The sequence below is a fragment of the Peromyscus californicus genome, unplaced genomic scaffold (assembly GCF_007827085.1).
Source record: "Peromyscus californicus insignis strain IS unplaced genomic scaffold, ASM782708v3 Scaffold_12__1_contigs__length_115047231, whole genome shotgun sequence".
Classification (NCBI taxonomy): Eukaryota; Metazoa; Chordata; class Mammalia; order Rodentia; family Cricetidae; genus Peromyscus; species Peromyscus californicus.
Window position 1 is genome coordinate 67,870,082 of NW_026294413.1, and position 8,901 is coordinate 67,878,982.

Genomic DNA, 8,901 nt, shown 5'->3' on the forward strand with positions numbered 1-8,901 from the left:
ATGATGTGTCTTTGCAGAGGACATCAAGAATATTTATGCACAGAGAAGAAGATCTCAGTGGGAATTAGAGGGGTATGAGAGGAACAATCTTGGGCAAAAATGACCAAAATACATTGAATACATGTACAAAATTATCAAAAAAGAAAAACTAAGTTCTAAAAGGAAATTTAATGCAAAATCATTTTAAAATGGGTAACATCATATAAATCATCATCAGGACTGAATTTCGTAAGGGACAAAGGATTAAATCATCCCCAATGCCAGGAATTCCTAAAACGTGATCATGCTAACTAGAATAACATCATTTCCATTTCAGAAGTAGGATGGCCATGTTGAGGACATTATCAAGTTACTTCCTGTGTCATAAACAATATTAATCCAGAACTTGAGAATGAGAACTCAATTACAGATTGATCTTTTAGTGGATTTGACTGTTCATTTCATCTTTAATGGGGAAACACACCAGTCAACACCATGTTTCATATCATAAGTGCTCCAGGTGAAGGTGGAGTTGTGGTGAGCACAAATTAAGGCAAATAATTGTATGTATTTCAACACAGCTGAGTACAGCTCTCTGAACAGTGATGTCACCTTCTGTTACATTTGACAGGAGAATTTGAAAACAGAGTTCAAGATTTTCAGAAATAATGTCACTATTTGGTATAATCACAAGTCCGTTTTTGTCAGCATATATGTTACGTGCCAACTTTACACTAGAGTGCCTAGAACCACAATCCTTAATTCAACCTAAAAATATTGTTGATCATGTCCCTTCTCGACCTTTATGGGCCTTTTATAGGTCCTTCTCAGAGGTGAGTGTCCACACTTCGCAATCTCACTGTATGCAAACCATCACTTTTTCATATCACCTACATTTGTGGGTCACAAGTTTCAAGAATTGAGCACACGGCGGGACTGGGAAGGTGGCTCAGAAGTCTTAATGGTAGAGACTGCTCTTGCAGAGGACCCAAGTTCAATTCTAAGTACCCATTTTGAATAGCTCATAAATACCTGTAACTCAGCTCCTCCAGCCTCCAAGGGCACCTGTACTCATGAGCACATACACAAACCCAAACACAGGCACATACACATAATCAAAAGTTAAAAGTCCTTGATATAAATGTCTTCTAGATAAGACAAGGAATGAAATCTCAAACATATGGCTACTTAAACAAGACCTGAACAATGACAACAGCAGTTGACCTTCCAAAGTGGATGGGGAATTGCAAGGGGCCCCATCCCAATATCAAGAGCAACAGGCAATTACAAACTACTGAGAAGGGGAGAGTGAGTCTTCTCCAAAGATGAGCCCCCTTAATGGTTATCTAATCCCAAGTGGTCAGACCTAAAAGAAACATGTGTTCAAGCAATACTAAACCAACTCTGTAAGCTGATTTCTATTTTCATCTCCACCTATGTTGAGAGAGAGGAATAGAGAAAATGATCACTAAAGAATAAGAAAACTTGAATCTGAAGGGGATGGAGGAATCTGGGAGGATTTAGAGGGATAGTGGCAGAAGGTAGGATTATATTTTAATTTTACTATTAATTCAAACTGTTAAGCACACTAATAATAGTAAAATTAGAAATAAAATATCTCACCCTATCTTAGGAATTCAATGAGATCAGAGTTATGTCGATCAAGCCAGGTGTCCAACAAGTCCATTTGTTTCTCAGAAGCAATGCCAAATAGTCCACAAAGTTTGTGTTGTTCTCATTCACTGTTTTGTGTGTTTGTTCTTTCCCTCTTTTTTATTTTTCCTGAGTCAGGGTTTCTCTGTGTATACCTGGCTGTCCTGGAACTAACTCTGTAGACCAGACTGGCCTTGAACTCACAGAGATACCTCTGCCTCCTGAGAGCCGCCACTGCTCTCCTTACTCTTAGGACAAAAGCACACTAAGATAAATCCTCTTACTTAGATGTGTTCAATTTCTCCATTAGAAATCACTAAATTGGAGCTGTCCCATGGTTTTGAAAGATTCTCTCTAAATGGGCACCACATAATTAACATTATTATATTCTATAAGGATTTTGTTCCTTCCCTGTGTGTGCAGATATAGTGTCGTTTATATAGGGTACCTTTTCAGGGGGAATTACCAATTTTTATTATAGTTTGCATAGTAGTGTGTAGCCCAAAACAGTTATTGCACAGTCCAGAAAAGCCAAAGTTTACAACCCATGTTCCGGATGATTAATTAATTTGAAGCCAACTAATTTCAGGACTTCAGTTCACAACTAAGATAAGAAAGCCACAATGGTAACAAGGTATGAAAGGAGGGAATCAAAAATACCTGAAAACCATGAAGCTGTGGTGGTAAAGCAGGACCTGGGATTCTCTGTGGGTATCTGGATCACACACCCATGCACGTGCTCAAACACACACACACACACACACACACACACACACACACACACACACCCCTGTTCTTAGGGCAAGGCCAGCCTGTGTCACCTCCCAGAGCTGATCTCACACAGCTTAACCATTTTGTGCTCTAAGCTCAGATCCTCAGCTCACTCCAGTCAATATCAGCCTTTTCCAGGACTGGATCCCTGTCTCTCTCACTGCTGGATCTACCCCACTAAATAATCATTCAAGATCTTACTAAGGTCCTTGTTTGTCTATGGAGAATCAGCAGGGAAGCCAGTGCTGATCTGATCTTACTAAGCATTAAATTTAATCCAGAAGCTCTTCCTGTAGAAATAAATTGATATACATAATAAACAGGTAACCTGTATTTGTCATTGTGAATTGTTATGTACTTAACTATATATGATGGTAAGACATAATCATTGGTCAAGGGCAAACATTTGCTCTTGAGATTTCTCTGTGACATCCTAGCAGTTTAGGAGAGTCAGAGTAAGTTAATTAATTCAACAGAGTATTACAACAGAGGGGTCCACAGTATGATCAGAAGTCCCAGAGGCTAATGAAAAGATGTACTGAAATTCTGCCTAGCCAAATATGACGAAGTATCAACTGTCACAAAATACTGTGTAACTTTGTCTGTGTGTTTGTAGTGATAATAACTGTTTCGTGGTAAATTGTCTGTATTATTTAAAACGGAAAGAAAGAAAGAAACCAAAGAAACCAAAAGAGACCTTACCAGAATGCAAAGGATGTAAGAGGTAAGAAAGGACACAATTTTAGCTCAGTGCAGTCACTGTGGACTTCCTGGGGTCTCAGGCCCTCTTCAACCACAGCCTGTACACCCTCTACTTTCTTACTTCATCCCAGCTTAGCTCTTGTAAATGTGGTGACAGTGATCTTTTTACCCCAAACCAGAAAACGTCCTAAAGCACCGCTGCCTATCAGAAGCAGAGGTGCACAGGTTTAAAATGCCTGTGAGGTCACTGAGCACTGAACTCCTTCATCCCCTCAAAGACTGTGTCTACTCTGCCCTCCTCCAACCCAAGCAGCCTTCCTGGAAGATGCCACCAGTCCTGATTCTCCTGACCTTTCTTCTGCCTCTAGGAGCTGGTGCAGATGAGTGAACATCCCTTTCTCAGATGTGCCATTCCATAATACCTCTGCAGACTCTCTGCTCAGCCCTAGTCAGGAAGTGTCCTGCACTGAACCAGGAGCTTTCTGAATCTCAGGTCCCATACCAAACCCAGACGTGCATATCTGTCACTGGCTAGTTTCTCAACAGGATCTGAGGAAGGGAGGTGACCTCAGAAGACTTAGAGTGCACTAGCTTCTTCTTGCTTTTTGTGTCACCTGGAAAATGAATCATTCTTGGACAGGGACATCACAGAGAATGTAAACCTACAAAAATGTATATCATTAACTTTACTAAAGCCCAGGGCAAGGGTAGCTTTAATGACCAGCCTGCAATGGGGTAAAGCACCAGCTCAAGAATATTATTGTCATTTCATAACCTCCACCCTCAGCCTGTTGAAGAAAGAGGACCTAGGTGACAAGACACCTGCATTGCACACCCCACTAGTTTTGCAGTCTTGTTTTGGTTGGCCTCTCCACTTCTTTTTTCAGGTCCCCAGCTATTCCCATCTTTGCCAGCACACCACTCCAATGTCCACTAGGCCCTGAATTCCGTGAGCTCCGAACCACTAGCCCTCTTTAACATAGAAGTCATTCATCCATGCAGCCTAAAGCATTTACTGAGAACCCAAGATGTATTGTGCATCAGAAGAGGAGAATTTTAGAAAATCCACCTGGTAGGGCCTGGGGGTAAAGGTGAGAAAATGACACCAATCAAGACATTAGCAGGATTTCAGACACTCGCCAACAAAGAGAGGATCAAGGCAATACACCCAGGATCCCCTCAGTCTCTAGCATCAGGAAGAGGGAGCTTGTCCCTAAATGTATTTGTAAAGCAAGAGCTGGAGGACAAGTAGGACTCACCCCTTCTCAGAGCAGGGCTCTTCAGGTAATAATTCAGCAAAGATTGTTCTATGTGTAAGGAATTCTGTCCAAAACAATCTGGGGAATCTATGGCCTTCAACTTCTCCCTAGATCATCTCTTCTGTCCTCAGGTGTTGCTCCCAGAAACCCCATATTCTATCCTTTTCTTTCAGAGGAGATCATCAGGGACATGAGGTCAAGCACCACTCCCGCCCTTACAAGATATTTATCGAATCTCTGCATGTTGGTGGGAATAAGAGTCGCTGTGGAGGGTTCCTGGTGCGAGAAAATTCGTGCTGACAGCTGTTCACTGCCTGGGAAGGTGAGGAGAAACAGCTGGCCCGTGTCTTCAGACTGCAACAGGTGTTTCCCTTCTCTACTTGTGGATGCTCCTGTGAGAGCACACTAGAGGGCAGGACTGTGAAAATGGAAGTCTGAAAACAGGGACACTGTGAGGTCAAAGGATGAGAGGTTAGAGCCAGCAGCACACTTGAGTTGAAAGCAGCTACACTGTCCAGACTAAAGCAGTGGCTGAGGTAAAAGGACACATTGAGAGTCAATGCAAACTTCAGGATATTGTCTAGAAGCTAGAGGGAATCCTGGGGAGTCTAATGTCCTTGAGAAGCAGAGCAGCAGGTCAAAACCTGAGGCCCTCCTGTCTCCACAAGTTCTCTCAGTAGAGCCCATCCCTGCCCTCCCTGCCTCTTACACCTCCTGGACTGTGTCCTCTCTCACTCCACATCTCTCATCTCTACTCTGCCATTTATAGCACAATAAGAGTCACTCTGGGAGCCCACAACATCGAGACAAAGGAGGAGACCCAGCAGATCATCCCTGTGGAAAAAGCCATTCCTCACGCAGCCTATACTCATAAGAATGATTCCAGTGACATCATGCTCTGAAAGGTCAGACCTGCCCCATCCTGGTCCAGGGATGACTCCTGCCCTCATCCTCTCCTTCTCTCCCTGCCATCCTGGCCTTCATGGTGTTTCAGCCCAGCTGTCAATGAGCTGCACTCTCCCTTCTTCCACAACAGCTGGAGATTAAGGCCAACATGACTAAAGCTGTGAGACCCCTCAAGCTGCCCTGGTGCAGGTCCCTGTGAAGCCAGAGGACATATGCTCTGTGCTGGTTGGGGAAAGATGGTCCCAGAGGGGAACTATACAGACAGACTACAAGTGGTGGAGCTAACAGTACAGATGGATCAGGAGTGTGAGTCCCACTATCAATGTTATTCCAACAAAGCCAATCAGATATGTATGGGGGACCGAAAGGTCAAGCGTGCTTCCTTCAAGGTAAGTTGGATTTTCATCCTCTCTAGGCTCCATGGGAGGGGAAATGCAATCTGGTATCTAGAGAACAAATATCAAGGGAACTCCTTTATGTGATCTTTCTCCCTAGGAACAGCAGTAACTAATAACTAACTAGGGCCTCCTGAGCTGACAAGGAGCCTCAGTGAAGGCAGCTGGTATAAAGCAGGATTTCCACAGTCCTCCTGGCACCCAGGCCCAGGCTATAGAAAGCTGTGTTCCTGCCTGTGTCATTAACACAAGCAGGTGTCTCCACAGAGCAGACACTCACTTTTGTCCAGGGTCTTGTCACATCAGGCCCACTCATCTGCCCCCATGTTCTTAAACAATGGCCCAGAAATGAGGGTCCCACACACCCTTATAGAGAGTGGATCACAGACCTGGAGAAAGGGCAGAGGCTGGGCTCAGGAGGGGGGTGAAGCAGTAACCCTGTCCACAATCAGAGCAGGAAGCCAAGGGACACCCAGGCCTGCTCTCTCATCTCCCACAAGCAGAGCACACAAGCCACACTTAGCTTCGTGGGAGTTTGGGACTAAGGTGAACAACAGCTTAGTCCACTGTGGCCCCTCTCCATTCACAGGGGGATTCTGGAGGGCCTCTCTTTTGTAACAAAGTGGTTGCAGGCATTGCCTCCTATGGACATGAGGATGGTTCAGCACCAAGAGTCTTCACCAGAGTGTCAAGTTTCCTATCCTGGATAAAGGAAAGGAAGAAACACAGCTAACTCCAGAGCAAACCAGACCCCTCTCTGACTCAGCATCTTCCCTACAGCTGAGTCCAGGATTGTCCTAGGACAGAAGCCACAACTCAGTAAAGTTCTCTTTGATCAATCAGAAGTCTGGTTTCCTATCAAAGGGACTAACTGTGTGCTAGACAGGCCAATGGCACACTTCTGCTCTCTGCTTACCCAACACCGTACACACACCTCTCCCAAAGCTTAGGCAAGACCATTGCCAGCTCATTTTTACTTGTCCCACTCTGCAGTGCCTGCCCTTCTGTCAAGTCTAAAGCTGAGCTTGGGGCTCTCCTGTCCTGGGGCTCAGGTTGATCATTTTTCCCCCTCTGTGTCACATGGAAGAAAGGAGAGGGAAAGTACCATTGGTCCTGGAGACATGGGAGACAGAGCCCAGGTCACTGTAGATGGGCCTTCCTGGGCAGACTATCTCTGTCCCACAGCTTCACCATAAAGGTGACAGAAATTTCAGGATGGGCTGTTCCACATCTAGAACAAGATCCTCTCTTCCTCTGCATACAGGGCTAAGTAAGCTTCCTCCAGCCTCCTAGCTCTATGTCCTTCTCCTTCATGACTGTTCTGCTGAGTCTATCAACTTCCATGTTACAATCATGCAGATCTCAGCACATTCCTACCTCTTCTTCCTCTACAATCCAAGCCATGTATTGCTTTTTCCATTAGGGCCTCAGCCCTGTGGTGCCAGCCCACCTTAGGCCTGAAGTAAGATGATCAACATACTTCCGGTGTCATAAACAACATTTGTGCCAGACTTGACAATGAAAACTGACTTACAGATCGAACCTTTTAGTGCATTTGACCACTGCTTTCATCTTTAAGGTGAAAACCAACTTGTCGACACCATGTTTCACACCATAAGTGCTCCAGGTGAAGGTGGGCTTATGGGGAGCTCAAATGAAGGCAAATAATTGTATGCATCTCAACACAGTTGAAGACAGCTTTGTGAACAGGGATGTCACCTTCTGTTACATTTGACATGAGAAGTTGAAAACAGAGTTCAAGATTTTCAGAAATAATGTCACTATTATGGTATAATCATAGGTACATTTTAGTCAGCATATATATGTTACCTGCTGATTTTACAGTACAATACCTAGAAACGCAATCCTCCATTCAACCCAAGAACATTTTAAATAAATTATTTATATATTTTTATTGTATGTTAATTGGTGTTTTGCCTGTATGTATGTCTGTGTGAGGGTGTCAAATCCCTCTGGAACTGGAGTTACAGAAAGTTGTGAACTGCCATATGGGTACTGAGAATTGAACCTGGTCATCTGGAAGAACAGACAGTGCTCTTAACCACTGAGTCATCTCTCCAGCACCCTTAAAAATATTTTTGATCATGTCTCTTTGTAACCTTTAAAGATAGTTTACAGTTTCTCAGAGAGGGATGGTCACAAAACAATCACACTGTATTCACACCATCATTTTTCACAGCCTGTACACTGAACAAACACTTTCAGGATTTGAACACACAGGACTGGAGAGATGGCTCAGAGGTCTTAACAGGACACACTGCTCTTGCAGAGGACCCATGTTTAATTCTGAGCACCCATGTTAAATAGCTCATACCCACGTGTAATTTCAGCTCCTCTGACCTCCAAGAGCAACTGTACTCACACACAGACTCAAACTTAAACACAAACACAGACACATACACATAATCAAAAGTTAAAAAATCTTTTAGAGGAATGTCTTCTAGAAATGACAAAGAAACTACACCCATGAAATCTCAACAATGTGGCTGCTTAAACAAGACCAGAACAATGGATGACAATAGCAGTTGACCTTCCAAAGTGATGGGGAAGAGCAAGAGGCCCATCTCAAGATGAAGAGCAACAGGCAATTAAAAACTGCTTAGATGGGGAGAATGAGTCTGCCTCAAGATGAGCCCCCTTAATGGATATCTAATCCCAAGGTCAGACCTAAAAGAAACATGCATGCAAGCAATACTAAACCAACTCAATAGGCTGGATTCTATTTTTATCCCCTTGTTTGTGTGTGAGAAAGAGACAGACTGATGAGTAAACAATAAGAGATCTGAAAGGGATGGAGGAACATGGAGTTAGAGGAATAATGGATGGGATGATATAATTGTCTTTAAATTTTCTTTTAATTTGAAGTGTTAAGCACACTAACAGTAAAGTTAGAAACAAAATATCACATCCACATCTTAGATATTTACTGAGATCAAAGCTATGTCCAATAAGCCAGAGAGTGAAAGAATCGTTTATCAAAAGCAATATCAAATATCCCACCAGATGCAAGCTGTCCTCCTTTACTTTTATGGAAAGAGCATACCAAAATAAAATTTATACTAACATGTGTTCTATTTCTTTATTAGGTATCACAAAACTGGATCCTGCTCTATGGTTTTTGTAGATTACCTCTGAATGGTCACAATATAACTGAGATTATTATATTCTGTGAGAGTTTTGTTGTTTATCTAGGTGTGTAAATCAACTTTCCTTAT

At 43.2% G+C, this 8,901-nt stretch overlaps 1 pseudogene; it reads left to right on the plus strand.

The window, feature by feature from the left end:
• Positions 1-2,255: 2,255 nt before the first annotated feature.
• Positions 2,256-6,398, plus strand: LOC128106498 (granzyme B-like; annotated as a pseudogene).
• Positions 6,399-8,901: the final 2,503 nt, after the last annotated feature.